Here is a 19,058-nt window from a genome sequence, read left to right on the forward strand (position 1 = left end):
GACGTGGCCTGAGGGTCTTCTGAAAAAGCTCCTGTGAAATATTGTTGGGTCTTTTGAATATTAATAACATTTCCATGGGAACAATTATTTCCCTTAGCAATTAGAATCAAATACCAGAGATTCCACATTTATGGTAATTATTAGTTTGATTAGAGATGAAATTAAAAAGTATCATTCGCAGAGGGGGGAGGGGCTTGAAATTGTTTGATGGCTTTGGATTGGAGCATGCTGTGAAGTCGGAAATTTCGAAAAAAAACAATTGCCAAACAATTAGAAGTCTGATTTCTTTTGTGGCTCCAAAATCTACTTGAATGCTTCAGTATATTATTTATCTTTCTTTTTGATAGATAGATTCTTGATTAGTACAGGTGTCAGAGGTTATGGAGAGAAGGCAGGAGAATGGGGTGAGAAGAGACAGATATAGATCACATTGAATGTCGGAGTGGACTTGATGGGCCGAATGGCCTAATTCTGTTCCTATCGCTTATGATCTTTTGTTAAATGAGTGGTTCCATAATTTTCTGGTTTCTTTTACTCAGTTTTTATTATGTGTGGAAAGTACATCATAAGTTATACCTTCATAAATGACAATAGTTGAGTTATGCATTGAAAATAAATAAATGGCGATGACAATTCCAATACCAGAGCAGCAGTTAACAAATGGAAGGGCTGATGGGAAAGTGGATGTAACGACACGCAAGTCTGAATAAAGGACAGGCAGGGAGAGGTTCATTAATATGGGATAATAAAGGGATGAAGTGTGTTTACTTCAATGCAAGGGGTATTATGGGTAAAACTGATGAACTTAGAACCTGGGTCAGTGCTTGGAATTATATCATCCTGCTGCAGTTCTTCTCCAGCCACAGGCAAGGACCCAGAGGACTGGGGAGTGGCCAATGTTGTTTATTTGTTTAAGAATGGAAGTAGAGAGAAACCAGAGAACTATTGGCCAGTAAGCCTCATGTCAATGGTTGGAAAACTATGAGAGAATTCTTTTGAGACAGGGTTACTCCTGTTTGGAAGAGAATGGGTTAATTAGAGATAGCCAGTACATGACCAGTTGTGTGTTAATAACAATTGCATTTTTTGAGGAACGGCTGAAGGAGATTGATGAAGGTGTACATGGTGTACACATGGATTTTTGTGCGGCTTTTGATAAGGTCCCTCATGGTTGGCTCATCCAGAATATTAAGATGTACGGAATTCTCAGTGACTTGGGCTACTGGATTCAGAACTGGGGTTTTGGAATTCATAGATTTCAGAGAGTTGTGGTGGAAGGTAGATATTCTGGCTGGTGGTCTGCGATCAGTGGAGTTCCACAGAGATCTGTGCTGGGACATCTATTTATAAATGACCAAGACATGAATGTAGATGGGTTGCTAAGTTAGAAATTATATTTAGTTATCCAACGAGAGGCTAAAACAATAAGTCGACCCAGGTAGTCCTGTTTGTGGACTTTGGGCAGTAGGTGGACACAAGCTGTGCATATTGAAGCTGGAGGAGTGGAGGGAGGATTGACTGTAGATACAAGATTGGCAACAATGGTTAGACATTCCCCAATGGTGTGGAGTGTGCTGAGAGGTATTGTCTGAGAGCTGGCATCAAAAACATAAACACTGTCCTTCATTTGATGATGAGGTTTATCGAGCCATAGAGTTATAAAGTGATACAGTGTGGAAACAGGCCCTTCAGCCCATCCTGACCACACCAGTCATTAAGTCCCAGTTACAGTAGTCCCACCTGCCTGCATTTGGTCCATATTGCACCAAACCTGTCCTATCCATGTACTTGGCCAACTCCTTCATAAACGTTGGGATAATCACTGCCTCACCTACCTCCTCTGACAGCTTGTTCCATACACCCACCACCCTTTGTGTGAAAAGGTTACCCCTCATATTCCTATTATACCATTTCCCCTTCATCTTAAATCTACAGAATGTCCTTTGGTCCTCGATTCACCTACTCTGGGCAAGAGACTCTGTGCAACTACCCAATCTATTCCTTTCATGAGGAATTGTGTTTGGGATGGTCAAACGCATGCAGGTGGGACTAGTGTACATGGGACATGTTGGTTGCTGTGAGCAAGTTGGGCCGAAGGGCCGTTTCCACAGTGTATGACTAGAGCTCTATGCTCCAAAATGATCTTTGCCACTCCCACATTGACAATACTATCTTAAGCATCTTAATCTGTTCAAAATCCATCATTAACTCCAGCTGTCTCGAGTTCTCTTCTGTCTCCAATAATATTCCATTTGGAAAACAGTGTAATTTCTCTATTTTATGTCTACCCTTCTTCAGACTTGAACCGTGGGTGATCTCAGCCTGGATTTTCCATGAAAAACAGTTTTGCTATTTTTTTGTCTTGGTACCATGTGCATAATTCAGAGAATGGAGATTAGCTTTTTCTCGATGCTCTGATCCTTTGCATTCCCACGACTGAGTGTGCCAGTGGAATCAATACCAAAATAGGTCCTGATGAATATATGGGGAGAGATTCATTACTGACAACAACAGCTGACGGCAATGTTGGGAACCCTGTTGGGGATTAACAGCACCTGACTGATCATCCAGAATTTATGAACTTCTGCCTCACCCTGTGTTTGTTTGAAACAGCTCTCCCCAGCATCAGAGGTGTAGTGGTTGCACGTCCTGCTTGTGGATCTTGGGGACGCGGTAGACTTGAGCTGTGCACATTGAGGATGGAAGTGTGGAGGGAGGATTGCCTGAGGATGTAATGTCAGTGATGATAACATTCAGTTTTGGGGTAGAGTGCGGTATGAGGCAATTTTCTGGAACCTGGCATTAAAGCAAAACAGTTCCTTGTCATACAGGTTTGTGAGCTTTAATTCTGCCAGAGCATTAATCATGTTACTGAAGGGTGGTGGACTGTGATGAGTGTGTGTCAGGGATCAGTACTGTGCCCTTTGCTGTGAACCCTTTGAAGATGTTGCATTTTGGGAAGTCAAACCTGGCCAGGAACTTCACATGAATGATAGGGTCTTTTTGTATTGTCAAGCAGAGGTAATCTACGAACACCAACACATATTTCCCTGAACATCTTCCAGATGAACTAGTTAAGGCAAATTCAATTAGAACATTTAAAATACATCAGAACAGGTACATCAGGTTGGGAGAGGCACTCAAAGTTCACCTTCATAATGGGAACTGTGCAGAAAGAATATCCATGACCCCACTGGATTTGCCAATGGTCCAAAAATCTGAATCCCTCCCCCCTGCACCAACTCCTCAGCTGCACTATCACCCGTCCTGTATTCAGGAGCCAGAAACAAGATGTCATCTCTGTAAAGCGTCTTTGAGTATATGAAAAGCGCTATATAAATAAAATGCATTATTATTATTATTATTATCTATTCCAATGGTGGTAAATAACATATAACACACCGTTCAGAGGCACAGTGATCTGAAAGAGATAAAGGTCAACAATCACAGCAGGATCCAGGAATGGCTAGAATATTTCCCCTCTGAGGAAAAACACAGGGCACCGGATCGGGAAATAAAGGCTAGTGTAGAGAGAAACAGAGAGATTAGAAATGTGTTGTGGTGCAGAGGTACATCTTCATCCTATCAGGAAGACAGTCGTGGGGGTGGGGGAGAAGTGGGAGGGTAAAATTTCCCAACAATGTTCCAAAATCCACTGCTTCAACTGTGGGAATGTGCATTCGAATTCCTCAACAAAGGTGTCTCTGGAATTCATTGCCGCAGATGGCTATGGAGGCTGTCATTGGGGATTTGCATGAGAGGAAGAGAAAATGCATGGAATGAGACCAAAGGCTATATGTAATTTTTATAAGACAATAACTGCAGATGCTGGTACAAATTGAAGGTATTTATTCACAAAATGCTGGAGTAACTCAGCAGGTCAGGCAGCATCTCAGGAGAGAAGGAATGGGTGACGTTTCGGGTCGAGACCCTTCTTCAGACTGATGTCAGGGGGGCGGGACAAAGGAAGGATATAGGTGGAGACAGAAAGATAGAGGGAGATCTGGGAAGGGGGAGGGGAAGTGAGGGACAGAGGAACTATCTAAAGTGGGAGAAGTCGATGTTCATACCACTGGGCTGCAAGCTGCCCAGGCGAAATATGAGGTGCTGTTCCTCCAATTTCCGGTGGGCCTCACTATGGCACTGGAGGAGGCCCATGACAGAAAGGTCAGACTGGGAATGGGAGGGGGAGTTGAAGTGCTCGGCCACCGGGAGACCAGTTTGGCTAACGCGGACCGAGCACAGGTGTTGAGCGAAGCGATCGCCGAGCCTGCGCTTGGTTTCGCCGATGTAAATAAGTTGACATCTGGACATGCAATAGATGAGGTTGGAGGAGGTGCAGGTGAACCTCTGTCTCATCTGGAAAGACTGTTTGGGTTCTTGGATGGAGTTGAGGGGGGAGGTAAAGGGACAGGTGTTGCATCTCGTGCGGTTGCAGGGGAAAGTGCCCGGGGATGGGGTGGTTTGGGTAGGAAGGGACAAGTGGACCAGGGAGTTACGGAGGAAACGGTCTCTGCGGAACGCAGCGAGGGGAGGGGATGGGAAGATATGGCCAGTGGTGGGGTCCCGTTGTAGGTGACGGAAATGTTGGCGGATGATTTGTTGAATCCGCTGGCTGGTGGGGTGGAAGGTGAGAACGAGGGGGATTCTGTCCTTGTTACGAGTGGGGGGAGGGGGAGCAAGATCGGAGCTGCGGGATGTAGAAGAGACCCTAGTGAGAGCCTTATCTATAATGGAAGAGTGGAAGCCCCGTTTCCTGAAGAATGAGGACATCTCTGACGCCCTAGTGTGAAACACCTCATCCCGGGCGCAGATGCGGCGTAGACGGAGCAATTGGGAGAAGGGGATAGACTTTTTGCAGGAGACGGGGTGGGAAGAAGTGTAGTCCAGATAGCTGTGCGAGTCAGTGGGTTTATAGTGGATGTCAGTCACTGGTCTGTCTCCTGTGATGGAGATGGTGAGGTCCAGAAATGGGAGGGAGATGTCGGAGATAGTCCAAGTATATTTAAGAGCAGGATGGAAATTGGAAGTGAAGTGTATGAAGTCAGTGAGTTCTGCATGGGTACAAGAGGTAGCACCAATGCAGTCATCGATGTAGCAGAGGTAGAGTTCGGGGATGGGGCCGGTGTACGCCCGGAACAGGGATTGTTCGACGTACCCGACAAAGAGGCAGGCATAGCTAGGGCCCATGCGAATGCCCACAGCTACGCCTCTGGTTTGGAGGAAGTGGGAGGAGTCAAAAGAGAAGTTGTTAAGGCTAAGAACCAGCTCTGCTAGGCGGAGGAGGGTGTTGGTAGATGGGGATTGGCTGGTTCTACGGTCGAGGAAGAAACGGAGGGCTTCGAGACCATCCTTGTGGGGGATGGAAGTGTAGACTGACTGAACATCCATGGTAAAGATGAGGGAGTGGGGGCCTGGGAACCGGAAGTTATCGAGGAGATGGAGAGCATGTGAGGTGTCTTGGATGTAGGTGGGGAGAGATTTAACCAGGGGGGATAGGATGGAGTCGAGGTAGGTGGAAATAAGTTCGGTGGGACATGAGCAGGCAGAGACAATAGGTCTGCCGGGACAGTTCTGTTTATGGATTTTGGGTAGGGGGTAGAATCGGGCCGTGCGGGGCTGGGGAACTATAAGTTTGGAGGCATTGGAGGGTAGATCGCCGGAAATGATGAGGTCCGTGATGGTGCTGATGATGAAGTAGATTTTAAAATCTGTTTTGGAAAACATTTTGTTTAATTCAATGCTCCGGGCAGAATAGGGTCGAATTGAAAGATCCTGTTCCTCTGTAAATTTGCAGCCTCTTGTGATTTAAGAGGCAGTATCTCTTTGAGAAATTGTGTGAGTTGTGTGGAAGCCACACATCCATCTTTTCCTTTCTATGGATTATGTGTTGGAAGTTTTCACTGTGAAAATTATTATTTCAAAGATTTTCTGTTATTTGTGAAGGCTCTAAAGGAGGAGAGGTGCAGGCATGAAGTTTTGTTTTGTTGTATCTGTGTTTTAAGTTTCAAAAAAAAAAAATTTATTTGATTTGAGAGACCATGGACACACAGCATTTGGAGAAACTGGGGATGAGGGTATTTCTCAATTGGGAATTTGAAACTGGTAGAAACAGACCCTTCAGACTGAGAGTCGGAGGAGAGGGAAACGAGGTATGTGAATGTGCAAAATAAATCAGAGCCGGAACTGTTAAGCCAGTTACGGTGGAGACCACAATGGGCCAGTGTTGCCTATGGAAGAGGAGATACCAAAGGGATATACAGTGAAACCAGCAGGAAACTAGCATGGGAGAGGGGTGGAGAGAGAGGGAGGGAATTCAAGGATCACTTGAATTAGAAAAAAACATTGATTTTCATACCGCTGGGTTGTAAGCTGCCCAAGGGAAATCAGAGATGCTGCTCCTCCAATTTGCGTGCGACCTCACTCTGACAGTGGAGGAAGCCCAAGGCGGAAAGGTCAGTATGGGAATGGGAAGGGGAGTTAAATGTTTGACAACTGGAGGATTTCTAGAATTCCATTGTTATATTTTTTCACAGATCACTTTCCATTTGAAGATATCAACAGAACCCGAAAACATGGGAAATAAAACACTTTTTTTCCAACATAAGAACCAAAGTACAGTATAATTCCAAAGTAAATATGTTTAAGAGCTTTGTCACTCACCAGTGCCAGTGAAGATGTTTCGTGAGACTGTCCTCGGTCGTTTACCTTTACATATGGTATTTAAGTTTGCGTAACTTTAATTATGACTGATGGGTGTGCCCAAAGAGAGATTTGTTCATATATGGGTGTGACACATTAGTTAATGCTGATCAATCTGTTTACTCCCAATATTGGCATGTTGAACATGGTCCTGAAACTGTACTTATGAAGCGTTGTCCTTTTTTGGCAACGCTGAAATTTATCAATCTACGTTTTGATCTCTGGCAGCCTCTGGGTTATCCTGGTGGCTCATCTTTGCCTCTGTGCGTCGGCACAGCCCCTCATTGACCGTGGGTAGGAAAAGGCTCTTGCATCTCACGCTTGCCCCGCCACTCAGCCTTAGTCTCAGTAGAGACCCTGGCTGTCTAAGGCATCTCCCCAGCAGCTCAGTCTTGACCACTCAGTCTTGATCTCCTGCTCATTCTCTTTCTTTCTTCTTTTCTCTCTTTCTTTTTATTCTTCTTTTCTCTCTTTCAGTAAGAAGACGTTGTAACAACGATATAAACCAAATTATGAAATTTACCATTGCAAATGAGCTGGAATGAAGTGAGATGTTTTAATAATGTAAGAATCACTGGGTATTTAATTTGGAAAGTTGGTTTTATTAGTTTTACCGTAGACAAACAAATCTATTGTATTGTGAACACACGCCTTTCATTATTGCATACGACTTGGGAACATGCTTTACAATGCTTTTCCCTTGTTAGTGCAGTCCAAACCACAATGAATACATTTGTTATGATGCAAATACATGTTGAACATAAACACAAAAGTTAATTTGAAAGTCAAAGGTGGCAGAAGTAGTGGCACGACAGCATCATTGTGGTTGTAAAATGGGCAATTATGGGAGTGTACACTGAACAAATTCTGTACCACTCATCTAGATTTCTGAGAGCAAGAGCAAAAGAAATGAAGTGAGTCCATGAGAGAGGGAGAGAGAGAGAGAGAGAGAGAGAGGGAGTACATCAGTGTGTCAATGAGAGAGAAGGTTGTGTCAATGAGAGATATGAATTGTGCAGTGATGGAGGCAATTAAAAAAATTAAAACAAAGAATACTAGTTTATAATATTATATTGTGTAATAAGGAAGGATTAGTTAGTGATCTTGTCGAACAAAGCACCTTGGGCAACAGTGACCATAATATGGTGGAATTCTGCACAAGGATGGAAAGTGACAGGGTTAATTCAGAGACTAGGGTCCTAAACTTAAAGAAAGGCTTTGAAGGTATGAGACAAGAATTGGCAAGGATAGACTGGCAAATTATACTTAAAGGGCTGACGGTGGAGATGCAATGGCAAAGGTTTAAAGACTGCATGGATGAACTCCAAAACTTCTTCATCCCTGTCTGACGAAAAAATAAAATGGGAAAGGTGGCTCAACCGTGGCTAATGAGGGAAATCAAGGATAGTGTTAAATCGAAGGGAAAAGGCGTATAAATACGCCAGAGGAAACAGCAAACCGGAGGACTGGGAGAAATTTTGAACTCAACAGAGGATGACACAGTGTTAATTAAGAGGGAGGGAAAAGAGCATGAAAGAAAGCTTGCGGGGAATATAAAAACTTTTCTTTAGATATGTAAAATAGAAAAGATTAGTGAAGACAAATGTAAGTTCTTTACAATCAGAGGCAGGCAAATTTATAATGGGAAACAAGGAAATGGCAGAACAGTTAAATGAGCACTTTGGTTCTGTCTGCACTAAGGAAGACACAAACAATCTCCCAGAAATTCGAGGGGACCAAGGACCTAGTGGGAGGAACTGAAGGGAATCCATGTCAGTCAGGAATGGTGTTACGTAATCTGTTGGGACTGTACGCAGGTAAATCCCCAGGGCCTGATGGTTGCATCCCTGAGTACTCAAGGAGTTGGCCCACGGAATCGTGGATGCATTGGTGATCATTTTCCAATGTTCTCTAGACTCTGGATCAGTTCCTGTGGACAAGAAGATAGTTAATGTAACTGTACTTTTTAGGAAAGGAGGGAGAGAGTAAATGGGGAATTATAGACCAGTTAGCCTTACATCGATAGTGGGGAAGATGCTGGAGTCGATTACTAAAGATGTTATAACAGCGCATTTAGAAAGCAGTGACAGGATTGGTCAAAGTCAGCATGGATTTATGAAGGGGAAATCACGGCTGACTAACCTTCTGGAATGTTTTGTGGAACTATTAAGTAGAATGGATAAGGGAGAGCCAGTGGATGTGGTGTATCTGGACTTGCAAAAAGCCTTTGACAAAGGCCCACACAAGAGATTAGTGTGAAAATTAGAGCACATGGTATTGGGGTAGGATATTGACATGGATAGAAAACTGGTTGGCATTCAGGAAGCAAAGAGGAGGAATTAACATGTCCTTTTCAGAATGGCAGGCAGTGACTAGCGGTATGCCACAAGGCTTGGTGTTGGGACCCCAGTTGTTTACAATATATATTAACGATTTAGACATGGAATTAAATGCACCATCTCTAAGTTTGCAGATGACACAAAGCTGAGTGGCAGTGTGAGCTGCGAGGAGGATGCTATGAGGCTGCAGGGTGACTTGGATAGCTTAAGTGAGTGGGCTGAAGCATGGCAGATGCAGTATAATGTGGATAAATGTGAGGTTATCCACTTTGGTGGCAAGAACAGGAAGGCAGATTATTATCTGAATGGTGTCAGGTTAGGAAAAGGAGAGGTGCAACGAGATCTGGGTGTGCTTGTACACCAGTCACTGAAAGTAAGCATGCAGATACAACAGGCAGTGAAGAAAGCTAATGGCATGTTGGCCTTCATTGCGAGAGGATTTGAGTTTAAATGCAAGGAGGTCCTACAGCAGTTGTACATGGCCATTGCGAGACGATTTGAGTTTAGGAGCAAGGAGGTCCTACTGCAGTTGTACATGGCCCTGGAGTACTGTATGCAATTTTGGTTGATTAATTTGGGGAAGGACAATATTCCTATTGAGGGAATGCAGCGTAGGTTCACCAGGAAATTTCCAAGGAAGGCAGGACTGACATATAATGAAAGAATGGGTTGACTGGGCTTGTATTAACTTCAATTTCGAAGGATGAGAAGGGATCTGACAGAAACATAAAATTCTTAAAGAATTGGAGAGGCTAGATGTAGGAAAAGTGTTCCAGATGTTGGGGGAGTTCAGAAGCAGGGGTCAGAGTTTAAGAATAAGGGGTCGCCCAATTAAGACTGAGATGAGGAAAAACTTCTTCAGCCAGAGAGCTGTGAACTTATGGCATTCTCTGCCACAGAAGACAGTGGAGACCATTTCACTGGATGTTTTCATGAGAGAATTAGATTTAGCTCTTCGGGTGAAAGGAATCAAGAGATATGGGGAATAAGCAGGAACGGGGTACTGATTTTAGATGATCACGCATAATCATATTGAATGGTGGTGCTAGCTCGAAGGGCTACATGGCCTACTCCTGCACCTATTTTTCTATGTTTCTATAATCTGTTTTACCAAAGATCCTATCTACTGAGAACTTGTGATGGGGAAAATGGCCAACATGGGGAACTTTTCGGTGTTAGTGAGGCAATAAATAGATTTATCATGGTGTTTAGTTTCCATAGCACTGATACCATTCGTTAAAGTAAACATTGGCAGTTGTAAAGTAAGCTGGGGGCAATAAAACGAATCAGGGTGTACTGTTATGCAAATAGAAAAGTGGGTTTCTAAATAGCAGGGAACATTAGGTTCAAGATGACTCTGGGGAAAGACAAAGATGAAAGGTTGCAGAGACATTGATCAATGATAATTTATTTCAAAACTGTAGAAACCACAAGTAACCATAGTGTTTTAAGAATATAAAAATGCTGAGGGTGCTATGAACCTTTGAAACACTTTTGGTTCCCTAGTTTTTCCCAGTGCATCCCATTAAGGCATAGAATGAACTAAATTGTTCATGAAGCTCACCACTGTTCTATGAGATGCTTTATTTGTGTCTGTTCCTATCTGAGCTGAGCTGCACTTAACGCCAGATTCAGGGTACAGGATTAACACCAAATTCCCTCCTACCTGCAGTTTATGGAGGGAGAGATGGAATGTGTCAGTGACTGTGTCAGTGGTCAGAGAGAGAGAGTGTGAGAGAGAGTGTGCTAGTGAGAGGGGAAAATTGTGTCAGTGAGAGAGATGGAGTGTTTTAGTGAGAGAAATGGAGTGTGTTTGTGAGAGAAATGGAATGTGGCAGGAAGAGACATATTGTGTCAATTGATGTTTGATTCTAATTTAAATTGGACATGCAAATTGGAGTGTATCCAGATCAGAAGAATTTGTCAGGAAAAAATAAGTACAACAGTGAATGTTCCACAAATTATAATAGTCCTCAAATGTGTTTTACGCGTATTTTACATTGTGACTTTCAAAAAGTCGGTTGGTTTAATTATTTCACTCATTGCATAATATAAAGGCTTAAATCACTTAACTATTATTCAATTGAATTAAATTCCTGTATGTAGTTGGACAATATAACTGGAAAACAATGTTTAATTAACAATCCACTTCCAGCAATGACTGCTTTTTTTTCCTGGAATTCATGTAATTCCAGACATGCGCACCATACGTAGCTGAGAATTTACGCTCCACATCCTTCTTTTTCCAGGGAACAAAGTACTCCTCCCAAGCTGGACATGGGACGGGGTAGAATCGATCAATGATCCATAAAGAGATGCCGTTGCATTCTTTGCCAATGAAGGCACCTAGGTTATCCATTTGACACCATCTCTTCAGCACATGGGTAATCAGTTTAGGACCTTGTTGACCCCAAATATTTCCAATGTAGTTAGCCACAAAATCTTTCATGCAATTCCAAAGAAAAGGATGGTGCCTGAGATAGAAACCCTTTGCACCCATACTGATAGAATCTGAGCCCTCTGGACACGTAAAGTTGCCAAATGGCATAGACTTCATTGATATAATGTCAGTGTCCAGGTAGATGCCCCCATACTTCCACAACAGTGCTAATTTACAGGCATCACCAAACACATGGAGCCAATACATCTCCTTTGTTGGGCTGACCTGTGATATAATGGAGACAGAAACATTATCTTAAGTTCAATTCCTTCTAAACTTTCAGACCTCTCCCTCAATCCATGTTATGCTGTCAGGTCCACTCCTTAAGAAACAACTCAGTCCTCTCTTTATCTTTGTTCATGCAAAGCAGAGAGTTTTTGTTTAATTTTTTTTTATTATCCAAAATTACTTTATTCAATAAATAAATATATCCAAAACATGTTCCTTCCAAAACTCCATTCGACATTCTCAGAGGCGATACACACATTCAATACAAATATTCAAAACACCAATTACACAAAAATACCCCCCACCCTTGCCACTCATGTGGCTCATTGGCATGGGATCCCTTCCCTTATTTTGAGGGACGTCTCCATCACACCCTGCCCCCCATGTCCAGCAGTGGAAGGACCCTAGACTGTGGCCCTCCCCCACAGAGCCTTGGCGTTGGCTGCACCAAGCTTCAGTGCATCCCTCAGCACGTACTCCTGCAGTCTGCAGAGGGCCAATCGGCTGCATTCCCCGACGGATATCTTGCTCCGCTCGGAACAGATTTTTTAAAAATCAAAAACACTTTATTCAAGAAATAACTATATACAAAACATTTTCCTTCCAAAACTCCATCCGACATTCTATACATGCATTCAATACATACATTCAATACACCAATTACATAAAATTACCCCCCACTCTTGCCACTCAAGTGGCCCACTGGCATGGAATCCCTTCCCTTATTTTGAGGGGAGTCTCCACCACACCCTACCCCCCATGTCCAGCAGCAGAAGGACCGTAGACGGTGGCCCTCCCCCACAGAGCCTTGGCGTTGGCTGCACCAAGCTTCAGTGCGTCCCTCAGCACGTACTCCTGCAGTCTGCAGAGGGCCAGTCGGCAGTATTCTCCGATGGACTTCTCGCTCCGCTGGGCGGGCAGACCAATGAGTGTCTTTCACCAAGTTGATGACCTTCCAGCAGCACTCAATGTCAGTCTCTGAATGCGTCCCTGGGAACAGTCTGTAAATCACAGAGTCCTCTGTTACGGAGCTGTTTGGAATAAATCGTGACAGAGACCATTGCAAACGTCTCCAGACTGTCTTTACAAATCCACACTCTGCGAAGAGGTGGGCAACCGTGTCCTCTCCATAGTAGCCATCCCGAGGGCAGCGTGCGCTGGTGGTGAGGATCCGGCGGTGCAGGAAGGATCCGACTGGGCTGGCTCCCTTCACCAAGGGAGATCAAGGGAGTGATCATTCACTGGGATGGCTCCCTCCCTCCTTCCCTTCAAGCAAAGCCAGGTCTTGGTGCTTGATGGTGAGTTCTGGCGATGAGGCATTTTGCCAGACAAGCTGGGCAGTCTGCTCTGGGAACGATGCCACAGGATCCACGGAGTCATTTCCTTGCTGTGCCTGCAGGACATTCCGTGCTGACCACTGTCAGATGGACTTGTGGGCAAAGGTGTTGGTCCAGAAGAACATTTCCACGAATGACAGATGGTGCAGCAATGTCAAGCTGACTGGCACATTGCATGGCAACTGTGCCAGGCCCATCCTTCGCAACACCAGGGACAGGTAGAACCTCAGCAGGTAGTGACACTTGGTGCCCACGTGCCTTGGCTCTATGCTCCGCCTGATGCAGCCACACACGAAGGTGGCCATCAGGATGAGGGTGAGGTTGGGCACGCTTTTAAGTCCGTTGTCTGCCGACTTGTGCATTGCGGTCCATCCTCGATCCACTGATGAAGCGAAAGACAGCTCGGGTAATCCCCGTGGCGTAGGAGGGAGGGATGGGCCACATTTATGCCAAGTACAGCAGCCCCGAGAGCACTTCACACCCGATGACCAGATATTTTCCCGTGATGGAGAGGGAGCTTCCACAGCTCCAGTTTCGTCCCCACCTTGGCTATCCACTCCAGGCAATTCTTGTCACATGCCTCAGACCCCCCCGAACCAGGTCCCCAGCACCTTCAAGATGTCAAGCTTGATGGTGAAGGGGATGTAAGATCAGTCGGGCCAGTTACCAAAGAACATGGCCTCACTCTTTCTGCGATTCACCCTGGTTCCCATGGCCAACTCAAACTGGTCGCAGACGCTAATTAATCTGCGGCTGACCCTGGATCCAAGCGGAAGACGGCAACATCGTCCATGTACTGTGAGGTTTTGATCTGAGTGCCCCCACTGCCTGGCAATGTCACTCCTCTTATGCTCGCGTCCTTCCTGATGGATTCGGCAAAGGGCTCAATACAACAGATGAACAAGACAGGGGAGAGAGGGCAACCCTGCCTGATTCCAGACCTGACGGGGAAACTGTCTGATTCCCACATATTGATTTGGACTGCACTACAGATATCGGTGTAGAGCAGTTGGGTCCACTTCCTGATTCCCTCCCCATAGCCCATTTTGGAGAGCACGTTCCTCATGTATGTGTGCAATATCCTGTCGAAGGCCTTCTCCTGGTCCAAGCTGACCAGGCAGGCATCCACCCGTCTGTCCTGTACATAGGCAATGGTATCTCTCAGCAGCGCCAGGCTGTCTGAGATTTTCCTGCCAGGTACAGCACAGGTTTGGTCCGGGTGGATCACCTGTCCTAGAGCAGACTTGACCCGGTTGGCGATGGCCTTAGACAGGATCTTGTAATCTACATTCAACAATGTGATGGGTCTCCAATTCCTTATATCATTCATCTCCCCCTTCTGCTTGTAAATTAGTGTGATGCTGCCCTTCCTCATAGAGTCTGACATGCTGCTGGATAGAAGCATGTCATTGTGCACTTCCACCCAGTCCCACAGAGCCAAATCCAACACAATTTCAATCGCTTCCGGGCGTTTTACTCGAGGCAAAGGATTGGATGGAGCCAGTCTGCACTTCCAGGATCTGTGGTTGGTCCAGACTCTCCTGCTTGCTGTTCACCAAGACCTCCGTGATAGAGGACAGGAAGTTCTGGGAAGTGGTGCTGTCTGTGACCTTTCTGTCATATAAACCCTTATAAAAGGATCTGCAGATCCTCAGCATGTCCCATTGTACCCATACTGTTAGAATCTGAGCCCTGTGGACATGTAAAGTTGCCAAATGGCATAGACTTCATTGACATAATGTCAGTGTAGAGGTAGATGCCTCTGTACTTCCAAAACAGGGCTAATTTACAGCCATCACCAAACACATGGAGCCAAAACTTCTTTTTTGGGGTTTACCTGTGATATAATGGAGGAAGAAACATTATCTTCAGTTCAGTATAAGAAAATAACTGCAGATACTGGTACAAATCGAAGGTATTTATTCACAAAATGCTGTAGTAACTCAGCAGGTCAGGCAGCATCTCTGGAGAGAAGGAATGGGTGACGTTTCGGGTCGAGACCCTTCTTCAGACAAAGGAAGGATATAGGTGGAGAAAGGAAGATAGAGGGAGATCTGGGAAGGAGGAGGGGAAGAGAGGGACAGAGGAACTATCTAAAGTTGGAGATGTCGATGTTCATACCACTGGGCTGCAAGCTGCCCAGGCGAAATATGAGGTGCTGTTCCTCCACTTTCCATTGGGCCTCACTATGGCACTGGAGGAGGCCCATGACAGAAATGTCAGATTGGGTATGGGAGGGGGAGTTGAAGTGCTCGGCCACCGGGAGATCATGCGGACCGAGCGCAGGTGTTGAGCGAAGCGATCACCGAGCCTGCACTTGGTTTCGCCGATGTAAATAAGTTGACATCTAGAGCAGCGGATGCAATAAATGATGTTGGAGGAGGTGCAGGTGAACCTTTGTCTCACCTGAAAAGACTGTTTGGGTCCTTGGATGGAGTTGAGGGGGGAGGTAAAGGGACAGGTGTTGCATCTCGTGCGGTTGCAGGGGAAAGTGCCCGGGGATGGGGTGGTTTGGGTAGGAAGGGACGAGTGGACCAGGGAGTTACGGAGGGAACCGTCTTTGTGGAATGCAGAGAGGGGAGGGGATGGGAAGATATGGCCAGTGGTGGGGTCCCGTTGTAGGTGACGGAAATGTTGGCGGATGATTTGTTGGATCTGCAGGCTGGTGGGGTGGAAGGTGAGAACGAGAGGGATTCTGTCCTTTTTGTGAGAGGGGGGAGGGGGAGCAAGAGCGGAGCTGCGGGATGTAGAAGAGACCCTAGTGAGAGCCTCATCTATAATGGAAGAGGGGAAGCCCCGTTTCCTGAAGAATGAGGACATCTCTGACGCTCTAGTGTGAAACACCTCATCCCGGGCGCAGATGCGGCGTAGACGGAGGAATTGGGAGTAGGGGATAGACTTTTTGCAGGGGACCGGGTGGGAAGAAGTGTAGTCCAGATAGCTGTGCGAGTCAGTGGGTTTATAGTAAATGTCCGTCACTAGTCTGTCTCCTGTGATGGAGATGGTGAGGTCCAGAAACGGGAGGGAGACGTCGGAGATAGTCCAGGTATATTTAAGGGCAGGATGGAAATTGGAAGTGAAGTGTATGAAGTCAGTGAGTTCTGCATGGGTACAAGAGGTAGCACCAATACAGTCGTCGATGTAGCGGAGGTAGAGTTCGGGGATGGGGCCGGTGTACGCCCGGAACAGAGATTGTTCGACGTACCCGACAAAGAGGCAGGCGAGTGCCCATAGCTACGCCTCTGGTTTGGATGAAGTGGGAGGAGTCAAAGGAGAAGTTGTTGAGGGTAAGAACAATCTGAATTATCTTAAGTCTAATTCCTTCTAAACCTTCAGACTTATCCCTCAATCCATGTTAAGCTGTCAGGTCCACTCCTTAATAAACAACTCAATCCTCTCTTCATCTTTGTTCATAATAATAATAATAATAATAATAATAATGCATTACATTTGTATAGCGCTTTTCTAAAAACTCAAAGACGCTTTACATGGTTTACTAAAACATAGAAAAAAAATTTAAAAAATAAGTAAACGAACAGAAAAGGAAAAATAAGGTGAGGTGACGGTCAGTGGTTGAAGGCAGTGTTGAACAGGTGAGACTTCAGTGATGTTTTGAATGTGGTGAGTGAGGAGGAGTCTCTGACGGTTTGAGGTAGTGAGTTCCAGAGGGTGGGAGCAGCAATGGAGAAAGCCCTGTCCCCCCAGGATCTGAGTTTGGTCCGGATGGGGGGGGGGACAGGAGGATAGCAGCAGCAGAGCGGAGGGTACGGGTGGGAGTGTGTCTGTGGAGGAGGTCAGTCAGATAGGATGGGGCCAGGTTATGGAGGGCTTTGTAGGTCATGAGGAGGATTTTGTACTGGATTCTCTGGGGGATGGGGAGCCAGTGGAGCTTGTAAAGGACAGGGGTGATATGGTCACGGGTCGGGGAGTGGGTGAGTAGACGGGCAGCGGAGTTCTGGATGTATTGGAGTTTATTGATGATTTTTGAGGGTCAACCATAGAGGAGGCTGTTACAGTAGTCCAGACGGGAGGTGATGAAGGCGTGGATGAGGGTTTCTGCAGCTGTGGAGGAGAGGGACGGACGGAGACAGGCGATGTTTTTGAGGTGGAAGAAAGCTGTCTTGGTGATGTGTTTGATGTGTTTGTAGAAGGAGAGGGTTTGATCAAAGATGATTCCAAGATTCTGGATGTGAGGGGAGGTGGATACTGGGAAACCATCAATGTTGAGGGTGAAGTTGTGGGTGGATTTGGTGAGCGTTTTTGGTCCAGATAGTGAGTCATACTGTTATATAGGTAAATACCTTTGGCAAATCACATCCACCTGATCACTGGACTCATCGGTTCTACCCCCATTTATCTACAATAGATCCGTGATGATTCACATGCTTATCGAGATCCTTCTTAAATAGTTTGAGAGTACCTGCCTCCAACCTGCTGTCCAGGCTCATTACCTTATCTATGCCTCTTATGATGTGATCAACCTCAATGAAGTCACTCCTCAGCCTCCTGTACTCAAGTGAATAAATAAACATCCTATCCAGCCTCTCCTTATAACTCAAAACCTCTAGAACTGATAACTTCCTCAAAAATCTTCATTGCTCCCTTTGCAGTTTGTTATTTTGATTGAAGTAATCCAATCCAGACAACATATTGGTTATTAATATCTATTTTAAACATCGAATATTGCAGCAGCAAATATTTAAAAATCTATCAATTCATACTTTATGGATGATCCAACCATTAAACATTTACTGACTTATTTGGCAGAAAATCCCAAAGATTCTCTGACTGAGAGAAATTCCTCCTCAATTTTATCCTGAATGGCCAAAGTCTTCTTTAGAGAGAGTCATCCCCTTAATATAGACACCTAGTCAAAGGAAACATCATCTCAGTATTTACCCTGTCAAGCACCTTACGAATATTGGACATTTCAGGGAGATAACGTGGGTTTTACTATCTCAGGCGAGCACTGACCCAAGATACTCAATCTCTGTTATACAGCAAACGTGCCATGCAAGGAATCATCCTGGTGCAACTTTACTGCACTTCATTTAGTGCGTTCATTCTTTATCATTCAGGGAGACCAGACTTGGACGCAAATTTCAGATAGACTGAGTCATCTTACTCCCAGGAAGAAAATAGTCAATGCCCACCCTTCCTATCATGTACATGTCCAAATATATTTTAAGTGCTGTTACAGTAGCTGCCTCAAGCACTTCAGCCAGCTCATTCCATAGACAGACCATCCAGTGCGTGGAAAATCAGGCCTCACAATCCCATTGTGTACATTTATCTGATCATGTCCCTACTCTGGTTTGACGACCCAAAATGTAACACATCACACTTTCTTCTTATTGGTTACCTTTTGATAGAAGAATTTCAATGGAGTATCATCAAACAGTTCGGCAGCGTTTACAGGTAGAAGGACAACATTCTTCACTGAGGAGAGCAACGGGATGAGTCTGTAATCAGGCTCTGGATACTGGCTCAATTTGCCACTGAACCCCTTCATGAAGAAATAGATTGGTTTATCTGGGTTTTGACGAGCAGTGGACTCCACTGAGCACGCCACCAATGGCTTCCCCCGTTTTAAGTTTTCGCCAGACAGATAATTTTTGGAGTTCATCCATGTGGTCTTAAATCTTTGCCATTGCATCTCCACCGTCAATTCTTTAAGTATAATTTGCCAGTCTATTTGAGGCAATTCTCGTCTCATACCTTCGAAGTTTCCTTTCTTTAAATTCAGGGACCTAGTCTCTGAATTATACGTGTCACTCTCCATCCTAATGCAAAATTCCACCATATTATGGTCACTGTTGCCCAAGGGGCTTTGCATAACAAGATCACTAACTAATCCTTCCTCATTACACAGTACCCAGTCTAGGATAGTCTGCCCTCCAGTCGGTTCCACTACATATTGGTTTAATAAACCATCCCGTATACATTCCAGGAAATCCTCGTCCTCAGCGCTATTACCAATTTGGTTGGCCCAATCTATATGAAGATTAAAGT

At 45.1% G+C, this 19,058-nt stretch overlaps 1 pseudogene; it reads right to left on the minus strand.

Annotated features, from left to right (window-relative positions):
* Nucleotides 1-11,109: 11,109 nt before the first annotated feature.
* LOC144599071 (alpha-1,4-N-acetylglucosaminyltransferase-like) lies at nucleotides 11,110-18,672 on the minus strand (annotated as a pseudogene).
* Nucleotides 18,673-19,058: the final 386 nt, after the last annotated feature.

Source organism: Rhinoraja longicauda, chromosome 13, assembly GCF_053455715.1.
Source record: "Rhinoraja longicauda isolate Sanriku21f chromosome 13, sRhiLon1.1, whole genome shotgun sequence".
NCBI lineage: Eukaryota > Metazoa > Chordata > Chondrichthyes > Rajiformes > Arhynchobatidae > Rhinoraja > Rhinoraja longicauda.